Source organism: Rhincodon typus, chromosome 10 (genome assembly GCF_021869965.1).
Source record: "Rhincodon typus isolate 14 chromosome 10, sRhiTyp1.1, whole genome shotgun sequence".
Classification (NCBI taxonomy): Eukaryota; Metazoa; Chordata; class Chondrichthyes; order Orectolobiformes; family Rhincodontidae; genus Rhincodon; species Rhincodon typus.
In genome coordinates, this window is record NC_063341.1 from 64,032,258 (window position 1) to 64,043,279 (window position 11,022).

Consider the following 11,022-nt stretch of genomic DNA (forward strand, 5'->3'; position numbering starts at 1 on the left):
CACTAAAGTGTTCCTCCACTGCCATCTTGAATCATTTCCAACAGGAGACAGAATCTAACCATTGACATTCAATGGCATTACCATCTGTGAAATCCCCACTACCAGCATCCTGGGAGTTAGCATTAACCAACAACTGAACTGGGCCAGCTGTATAAATATTGTGGCTACAAGAGCAGATCAGAAGTTTGGAACTCTGTAGTGAATAGCTCTTGTCCTGTCTCCTAAATACCTGTCCACCAATAACAAGGCCTAGATCAGCAGTATATTGAGATACTTTCCACTGGCTTGAATGAGTGCTGCTCCAACAATACTTGCGTTTGATACCATTTAAGACAAAACAGCTTGCTGGATTGACACCCCATCTACCACCTTCAATATTCATGCTTCACCACCTCCACACCATACCAGCAGTATGTACCATCTACAAGGTGTACTGCAGTAACTCTCCAAGCCTACTTCAACATCACCTTCCAAACAGTCTACATCTATCACCTTGAAGATCATGGGCAGCCATTACATGCAAGTTTCTCTCCCACTCCATCCTGATTTGGAACTGTATCACCCATTCCTATGCTGCCACTGGGTCGAAATCCTGCAATTCCCTTCCAACATCACTGCTATGTCCCAAGAATTGCAGTAATTCCAGAAGGCAACCTTCTCCAGGACAATTGAGGATGCAATAAATACTGAGTCCTTTACAAAAAGCACTGGCTGACATGTACCCCAAGACTTGAATCATTCAAGATGTTAGCCAGAGGCTGCAGAGAGAAAGAGAGAGGTACAAGCTGCTGACATCACCGCCTGGGGAGATGTTGGCCAGAGGCTGCAGAAAGATAGAGAGAGGAGTACCAGCCACCGACATCGCTAACAGGAGGTACTGGATGCTAAGGTGTTAACACAAATAGAGAAGCAGCTTGTAAACTAAAAATGACCTGAGCCCAGGTATTAGTTTGAGCCAATTTAAACCAGTTTGGAATAACCAAGTTTTGCAAAAAATATTGAACTAACGCAAAAGCCTTATTTGGCTGAGAAATAATGAAATAATGCTGCCTAAACCTCTGGGCCAGGGACAATAAGGTAAAGGCATGCAATAAGTGAATTAGCCTGAGCCAACAGGAAAGAGGCAACACAACTCGAGAGAGATAAGAGAAAAGGATAAGAAGATTCTCAGGTGTGAAGCCAGTGAAAACTCCGGACACCAGCCATCGCAGAAGCAAACCCAATGTTAAGGACGTGGTGACGACACCAAGTGCAGCGTCTGGCCAGTGTCAGCCTTCATTAGCAGCAGTAGCAGCTATCCTGATCGGGTATTAGCTTTTATGTTCTGTGACTATTCATGGAGTGTCGGAGGACCTTTGTGGGTGTATAAATAGGTTCTAGTTCAGTTTGTGAGAAAGAATGGTCTAGTTTATAAGAAAACATATAAGCAACACGTGTCTTGTTTAAGACTTTATTAAAGTAATTTGTGAAGTTATGACAATTGACTCTTCTCCTCTCTGTATAAGCCAATAAGCAGAGCCAGTGTTCTCTGGGCTCAACAAAGAAGGCAACCATTAGGGATGGACAATGAATGCTAGCCAAGCCAGTGATATGCGTACCTCATGAATGAACTTTTAAAAAATAAGATTCTCATAAACCTCTTCTGCACTTAGTCTAATACTGTCACATGCTTTCTAAAATGCAGCTTTCAATTGGACACAATACTCCAGTGCCTTTCAATTTATTTCCTTGCTCTTGTAATATACATCCTATTGACAGAGCCTATGTTACTGTACACTTTCAAAATTGCTGTCTGACCTGTGCACCGAGATCCCGCTGCTCCTACACTCCCTTTAGATTTGGGTTTTTATATTGTCTCCATGTCCTTTCTACCAAAATGTATCACCTCCCTCTCTGTGTTGAGCTTCATCTACCACCAACCCACCTTTCAACCAACTTATCTTTGCCCTTTTGGAGTTATGCACTGTTCTCCTCATCATTTACAAAGCTTAGAAGTTTTATGTCCTCTGTGAATTAAACAGTATGGTTTGGATTATTTCTATGTATCAGGAAAAGCAAGAGTCTCAACACTGATCCCTGTGGAACCCCACTACCATATGTGCCCCAGCCTGCGAAATATTCATTAACTGTTACTCTGGTACTTGTCATTGCTGATGTTGCCATTATCCCTTTTATTCAATGGGCTCTAACTTTACACACAAGTCTGTTGTGTGGCACTATTTCAAATACCTCTGGAAATTCTTGAACACTGCATCAACAGCATTGCCCTCATTGACACTAGTCAAAAATTTCTGAAGAAGGGTCTAGGCCCGAAACATCAGCTTTCCTGCTCCTCTGATGCTGCTTGACCTGCTGTGTTTATCCAGCTCTATACCATGTTAGCTCAGATTCTCCAGCATCTGCAGTTCCTACTATCTCCAGCTTAGTTAAATGTGAGTTTCCCTTTATAGGGTGGAGGGCAGGAGTGATTAAATAAATTTTCATGGTGCAAGTCCAAAGTAAATGCGAAGGGACAAATAATGAAACAAGATTGGTCTAGAGGAGATGTAAATGGCAAGCTAAATGCAGCAGAAAGCAACTGGCGTGAAAAAAAGCAAAACAAAACATGGATAGAGATTAAACTTAAAATTTGTTGAGCTCTTGTTCTTGAGCTCTAGAAGACTTTGAGTAGCCCGGTGAGGTGCTGTTTCTCACATTTGCATTGAGTTCCGTTGAAACATTGCAGCAGCCCAAGAACAGAAGGTTCCAATGGAAGCAAGGTGAAAAATTAAATCATTAGATGGCTAGAAACTTCAGGTCATGTGTGTAAACTGAGTGGAAGTGTTCACCTGGTCTGTGTTTGGCCTCTCCAAAATAGAGACCACAGTGTGAGCAACAAAATCATCAAAAAAAGTGCAAACAAATCACTAATTCACTCGAGAGGAATGTTTGAGGTCCTGGATAATGAGAATAGAGGTTAAAGAAGAGTTAGAATTTTCTTTCAGTTCCGTTTCTTCAAATTAATTTAATTGAAAACAAAATGCCTGACAACCAATGGAGTGGGGAGCAGGAGCAGACCCATTTTGTCAGCCTTCAGATGCAGGATTTTAAAATGTCAGTTCTGCCATTCTAATAAAATCAGGGTAGCAAAAGGCATCTTAATGTTATGTCAATATATGTGAATAATTACGTATTGGCGACCACTATACAGTCAACATAATTTTGCAAGACAGATCCCTATAATAATCACTGCACTACCAGCACATTTCTACAACACAGCACTTAATAGTGACATTGAAGATGTCAAAACAATTTACATTTATTTTCAGAACGTTCTTAACCCCTCGATAGGCTTTTCATTTTCTTCATCAACTTAAACCTTTTGTGTGCCATTAAAACTGTGAGTTTACACATTACGTATTTTGATCCGAACTATTGCTGGTCAGGAATGTGTAAGGAAAATCAGGTTTCTTCAAAAAAATTGAGATGTGACCATTTGCAGAGCAAATCCACATGCAGATGAAAATCCTGTCCAAAGAAGTCATCAAAGAGGAAAAAAGGATCAGATATAGACTATGTGAAGGCAGGATGAGGGTGGAAGTTGGATGAAAATTCAATGAAATATTCCATTTCAGGATGAAAGCAGGAAATGGCATGGAACAGCATTATACAGGAGAGATGGGTGAATGGGCCCAGAATTAGACAGGATCAATGAACATTCCATTTGGCCCACACAAAGGTAGGATCCCTACAGATACCTAGAATAACACTTCTGTTTATAGCGAGTGGAGTTGAAAGAAAAACTGTTCAGTTTGGAACAAAGACAGCCAAGCAGTGGTGGATAGTGAAAAACATGAAACAGGTCATTTTCCAACTTGCAGGCAGTCACAAGTCAGCTACTTGGACCCCAGCTATTCACAATCTCAATTAATGAATTAGCTAAGAGAATTAAATGTAATATCTCCATTTTCAGAGGATATAAACCTAAGTGGGAGGTTGAACTGTAAGGAGGTCTTTACAGTAAGAAGAGGTCCTTCACTGTGATTCAGACAAATTGAATGAATGGACACATAGAACATAGAACAGTACAGCACAGTACAGGCCCTTCGGCCCACAATGTTGTGCCAAACTTTTACCCTAATCCTAAGGTCTACCTAACCTCCACCCTATAGTGGCAGATGTCTGGCAGATGAAGTAAAATGTAAATAATGTGAGGTTGTCCACTTGGAAACAAAAGCAAGGAGGCAGATTATTTTCTGAATGGCAAAAATTGGGAGAGGCAGAGGTGAAATGAGATTTGGGTGTCCTTGTACACCAGCCGCTGAAAGTAAGCATGCAGGTACAGCAGGCAGTGAAGAAAACAAATAGAATATTAGTTTTCACAATGAGAGGATTCGAGATTCAGGAACAGGCATAACTTGCTGCAATTGTACAGGGCCTTGGTGAGACCACATCTGGAGTATGGTCTCTTTAGTTGAGAAATTATGTTCTGGCTATGGAGAGGTTTACCAGGCTGATTCCTGGGATGCAACACTGACATGTGGAGAGAGACATTTTTCAGCAGCAGAGAGAGAGGCGACAGCGAGGACCAGGGGGCAGCCGGGAATATATTTGGGCAGCGGCTGAACCCGAGACACTAAACGTGTAGTGTCTCCCACCCGCCCTCCTCCTCTAACCAAAAAAAAAGGACTCTGTGGTGTGTTAGTAAGGTAAGATTATTATACTTTTTCTATTCTGTATCATGTAATTGGTTAAAAATTTACTTTTTTTTATTTATCTATTAATTAGTTATTTGAAAAGACCATAGCAGAGAAGTATTAGAAAGTATTTAACTCATAAATTGATATAAAGTAATTAACTAAGTAGAGATGGCTGGGCAGGTGATGTGCTGTAGCTGTATGATGTGGGAGCTGGCTGATCCCATTGTGAACGGCAGTGACCACATCTGCAGCAAGTGTTGGTTGCTGGAAGAACTTCGAATCAGAGTTGAAGATCTGGAATCTGAGCTTCAAACACTGCGGCACATCCGGGAGGGGGAGAGTTACCTGGATGCTTTGTTTCAGGAGGCAGTCACGCCTGGTAGATTAAGTAATTCAAATTCAGTTAGTGATCAGGGACAACAGGGTGTGACTGCAAGTGAAGCAGGTAGGGGGATCCTGAGTTCAGGAGTGGAGGAGCCTCAGCTTTTGACCTTATCCAACAGGTACGAGATTCTTGCTCCCTGTGTGGATGAGGAAAAGGGCTGCAGGGAGGATGAGCCAGCTCACCACGGCACCATGGTGCAGAAGGCCATTCAAGAGGGGGGAGCAAAAAGACAAGTGGTAGTTATAGGGGATTCTATAGTTAGGGGGATAGATAGTATCCTTTGCAAGCCGGATCGGGAATCCCACATGGTGTGTTGCCTGCCGGGTGCCAGGGTGCAGGACATCTCTGACCGGCTTGAAAGGATATTGGAGCGGGAGGGGGAGGATCCAGTTGTTGTGGTCCACGTTGGGACTAACAACATAGGCAAGGCTACGATGGAGGACCAGTTTGGGGATTATCAAGCACTAGGAACGAAATTAAGGAACAGGTCCTCGAGGGTCATAATCTCCGGATTACTGCCCGAGCCACATGCAAATTGGCTTAGGGATAAGAAAATTAGGGATGTAAACATATGGCTAAGGAAGTGGTGTGGGAAAGAGGGGTTCCATTTCATGGGGCATTGGCATCAGTTTTGGAACCGGAGGGATCTGTACCGATGGGACGGTCTCCACCTGAACCGATCTGGAACCAGTGTTCTAGCGAAAAGGATAAATAGGGTGGTCACTAGGACTTTAAACTAGTGAGTTGGGGGGAAGGGAAAGGGAAAACGACAGGGAGTATGATGGTAAATAAAAAGGTAAGCAGCAGGTTAGCATGTGTGCAGGAGAGTTTAAGTTCAAGGCAGACTATGAAAGAAGCAAAAATGAAGGATAACTCAGGAGATATTATTAGAGATGTTGGAAATCATGAGGGTAAGAAAGCTAGCATAAAGGCACTTTACCTGAATGCTCGTAGCATTCAAAGCAAGGTTGATGAGTTAACGGCACAAATCATCGCGAATGAATATGATTTGGTAGCCATTACGGAGACATGGTTACAGGATGGTCACGACTGGGAGTTAAATATCCAAGGGTACCAGACTATTCGGAAGGACAGACAGGAAGATAAGGGAGGTGGTGTAGCTCTGATATTCAAGGATGACGTCAGGGTGGTGCTGAGAAATGATATAGGTTCTATGGAGAATGAGGTTGAATCCATTTGGGTGGAAATTAGAAATTCTAAGAGGAAAAAGTCACCGATAGGCGTAGTCTATAGGCCACCAAATAATAATGTCACATTGGGGTGGTCAATAAACAAAGAAATAACTAATGCCTGTAAAAATGGTACGGCAATTATCATGGGGGATTTTAATCTACATGTAGATTGGTCGAACCAGCTTGGTCAGGTAGCCTTGAGGAGGAGTTCGTTGAGTGTATCCGTGATAGTTTTCTTGAACAGTATGTAATGGAACCGACGAGGGAGCAAGCTATCCTAGATCTGGTCCTGTGTAATGAGACAGGAATAATTAATGACCTCATAGTTAGGGATCCTCTTGGAAGGAGTGATCACAGTATGGTTGAATTTAGAATACAGATGGAGAGTGTGAAGATAAAATCCAATACCAGGGTCCTGTGCTTGAACAAGGGAAACTACAATAGAATGAGGGAGGACTTGGCTAAAAAACAAAGATTTTATGGTGAGACAGTTGACGAGCAGTGGACGACTTTCAAAGCAAATTTTCAAAGTGCTCAGCAAAAGTATATTCCAATGAAAAGGAAGGACTGTAAGAAAAGGGGTAATTTGCCATGGGTGTCTAAAGAAATAAGGGAGGCTATCAAATTGAAAGAGAAGGCATACAAAGTGGCCAAAAACAGCATGAAACTAGAAGATTGGGAAAACTTTAAAGGTCAACAGAAAGCCACAAAAAGAGCTATAAAGAAAAGTAAGATAGAACATGAGAAAAAACTAGCACAGAATATAAAGACAGATAGCAAAAGTTTCTATAAATATATAAAATGAAAAAGAGTGGCTAAAGTAAACGTTGGCCCTTTAGAGGATGAGAAGGGGAATTTAGTTATGGGATATGATGAAATGGCCGAGGCATTGAACAGGTATTTTGTATTGGTCTTCACAGTGGAGGACACTAATAACATGCCAGTAATTGACAAAGAGACGAAGGTAGGTGAGGACCTGGAAACAATCATTATTACGGAAGAGGTAGTGTTGGGCAAGCTAATGGAGCTAAGGATTGATAAGTCTCCTGGCCCTGATGGAATGCATCCCAGGGTACTAAAAGAGATGGCAGGAGAAATAGCAGGTGCACTGGCGGTAATTTTCCAAAATTTGCTGGACTCTGGGGCAGTCCAAGCAGATTGGAAAACAGCAAATGTGACGCCACTGTTTAAAAAGGGAAGTAGACAAAAGATGAGGAATTATAGACCAGTTAGCTTAACCTCTGTAGTGGGGAAGATGCTTGAGTCTATTATCAAGGAAGAAATAGCAAGGCATCTTGATAGAAATTGTCCCATTGGGTAGACGCAGCATGGGTTCATGAAGGGCAGGTCATGCTTGACAAATCTTTTGGAATTCTATGAAGAGATTACGAGCAAGGTGGACGATGGGAACCCAGTGGATGTGGTGTACCTAGATTTCCAAAGGGCCTTCAACAAGGTGCCGCACAAGAGGCTACGGCATAAGATAAGGATGCATGGCATTAAGGGTAAAGTATTAGCATGGATAGAGGATTGGTTGACTAACAGGAAGCAAAGATCGGGGATAAATGAGTGCTATTCTAGCTGGCAGTCAGTGACTAGTGGTGTGCCTCAGGGATTGGTGTTGGGATCGGTGTTGGGACCGCAATTATTTACAATTTATATAGATGATTTGGAGTTGGGGACCACGTGTAGGGTGTCAAAATTTGCAGATGACACTAAGATGAGTGGCAGAGCAAAGCGTTCAGAGGACTATGAAACTTTGCAGAGGAACATAGATACATTGAGTGAGTGGGCAAAGGTCTGGCAGATGGAATACAATGTAAATAAATGTGAAGTGATACATTTTGGTAGGAGTAATAGTAAAAAGGATTATTACTTGAATGGTAAAAAGTTGCAGCATGCTGCTATGCAGAGGGACCTGGGTGTCCTTGTGTCTGAATCACAGAAGGTAGGTTTGCAGGTACAACAAGTAATTAGGAAGGCAAATGGAATTTTGTCCTTCATTGCTAAAAGGATTGAGATTAAAAGCAGAGAGGTTATGTTGCAGCTGTACAAGGTGCTGGTGAGGCCACACCTGGAGTACTGTGTGCAGTTTTGGTCTCCTTACTTGAGAAAGGATGTACTGGCACTGGAGGGGGTGCAAAAGAGGTTCACTAGGTTGATTCCGGAGTTGAGGGGATTGGCTTATGAGGAGAGACTGAGTAGATTGGGATTATATTCATTGGAATTCAGAAGATTGAGGGGGAATCTTATAGAAACATATAAAATTATGAAGGGAATAGATAAGATAGAAGTAGAGAGGATGTTTCCACTGGCAGGTGAAGCTAGGACAAGAGGGCATAGCCTCAAGATTAGAGGGAGCAGATTTAGAACTGAATTGAGAAGGAACTTCTTCACCCAGAGGGTTGTTAATCTATGGAATTCCTTGCCCAGTGGAGTAGTTGACGCTACTTCAGTAAACGTTTTTAAAGATAAGGTAGACATTTTTTTGAACAATAAAGGAATTAAGGGATACGGTGCGAACGCGAGTAAGTGGATCTGAGTCCACGAAAAGATCAGCCATGATCTTATTGAATGGCGGAGCAGGCTCGAAGGGCCGGACGGCCTACTCCTGCTCCTAGCTCTTATGTTCTTATGTTCTTATGAGACAGGATCAGTTAGGGCTATATTCACTGAAGTTTAGAAGAATAAGGTGGAAGTCTCTTGGAACCTAGAAAATGCTAGCAGGACTAGACAGGGTATCAAGTGCCCAGTGGCTGGAATCCTACCCCCTACCCTCCAATCCCAGTAAACCAGAGGGAATTATGGCAACTGAGGGCAATGGATTCAGCAGAGGCCTAAGATTTTCAAAGGATGCCAGACCAAAAGCTAATGAGAGTGGGATGATGTTACAGGGAGAAGTTCATGAGTGAGAGGGGAGCATGGGAGTCAAAATAAAGGGCAGAAGCGTAGCTCAATATTGAGTCTCTTTGAGTGAGAGAATCTGACCCCACTCCTCACACACAGCTGCCACCATGTACCCTGCATGGCAAGTGAAATGTTAGTGGCCATCATCAAGCCTTCCCACCCTGAATGTAATTAGGACATAGGCAGGAAGACAACAGGGTCCCTGTCTGCCACTGTCCCACCCAATTAACAGTGCCACCTCCCAGCTCACCTGGAAGAAGGGCATTCAATTCTATCCATCATTTTTCATTGGTCTCATCTCATAAATATTTTGATTAGTTCCTCTCTAATGTGATTGAAGAAATGCACAGATTACAGCACCCAAAGCATATAACACAAGGGTTTTATAGAATCATAGAATCCCTTACACTATGGAAGCAGGCCATTTGGCCCATCAAGTCCACGCCAACCTTCCTTTTGCCACCATTTTCGCTGAAATTTTAATCTTTTGCTGACAGTTATTACCCAAGTAAGTAGCTATGCAGTTCCATGGATATCTTCAAAATGTCTTTTCATGCAAGTATGAATATTCAACAATCTGAATTTCAAGGCAGGAATGGGCTTGATTTGCTTTATACAAGTTATATCAACGTTATATGTAAAATTTACGAAACCTCGCATGGAGCCTATCTACATTTGTAATAAATTTATTGTGAAATTAATTTGATCCCAAGCCTCATATTTGTGCCATAATTAAGGCTACCTACTTCCATCTTTATAACCCCATGCCATGTTGGTAATTTCAGTGGACTAGTAATCTAAAAGGCTAGGCTAATGCTCTGGGGATATGTGTTCTATTCCCACACTGACAGTTGGTGGTATTTAAATTCAATTGATACAATCTGAAACATAAAGCTAGTCTCAGTAATGATGAATATGAAGCTATCATTGATTTTTATAAAGAACCATCTGGTTCACTGATGACCTTTAGGGAAGAAAATCTGCCATCCTTACCTGATCTGACCCACAGCAATGTGGTTGATTCTTAACTGCCTTCTGAAATGGCCTAGCAAGCCATTCACTTCAAGGCATTGAGATGGACAGCACATACTGGCCCTGCTTGTAATAGCCACATCCCAAGAAAGAAGAAAGGAAAAACAAATGCTGTGGCTTTGCCCGGTCTCAGTTCATCTGCTGCTAAAATAGTCACTAATGTCTTTATTTTTATCTCTAGACTCAATTATTCTAGCCCACCCCTAGATGATGTGTCACATTCTACTTAACGTCATCTAAAACTCCATTGCCAGTGTCTCAAGGTTTGCAGCATGCCCCATTTAATCTATCTGCTCATTGGCCTACATTGACTCCCAGTCAAGCAATACTTTGATTTCATCCTTGTTTTTGGATCTTTCCATGGCCTTGCCCTCTCTACCTTTGTTATCTCCCCCAGCCCCACAAAGCCCTGAGATATCTGAGTTCTCTAATTATGCTTCCATCACATCCCTAATAATTGCTCCACCATTGGTAGCTGTGCAATTGAACCCAGGCTCTGGAATACCTTCACACATTCTCCTGCTTCTCTAACTCAATATCCTCCTGAAGAAGTTTCTTAAAACCTACCTCTTTACCAGACTTTTGTTCAGCTGACCTAATACCTCCTTACATAACACAGTATCATTTTTAAGGTCTCAGCGAAAATTTGTAGCTTAGGTTGTGGATGCAGTTGTTCATTAGCTCGCTGAGCAGGTTGTTCTGTGGTGTGCAGACATTTGCACTGATGATGTTGGCTAGAAGGGTAATGAAACATCTGCACACCACAGAACAACCGGCTTGACAAGCTAATGAACAACTGCAGTGTCATTTTATTTTATAATGCTTC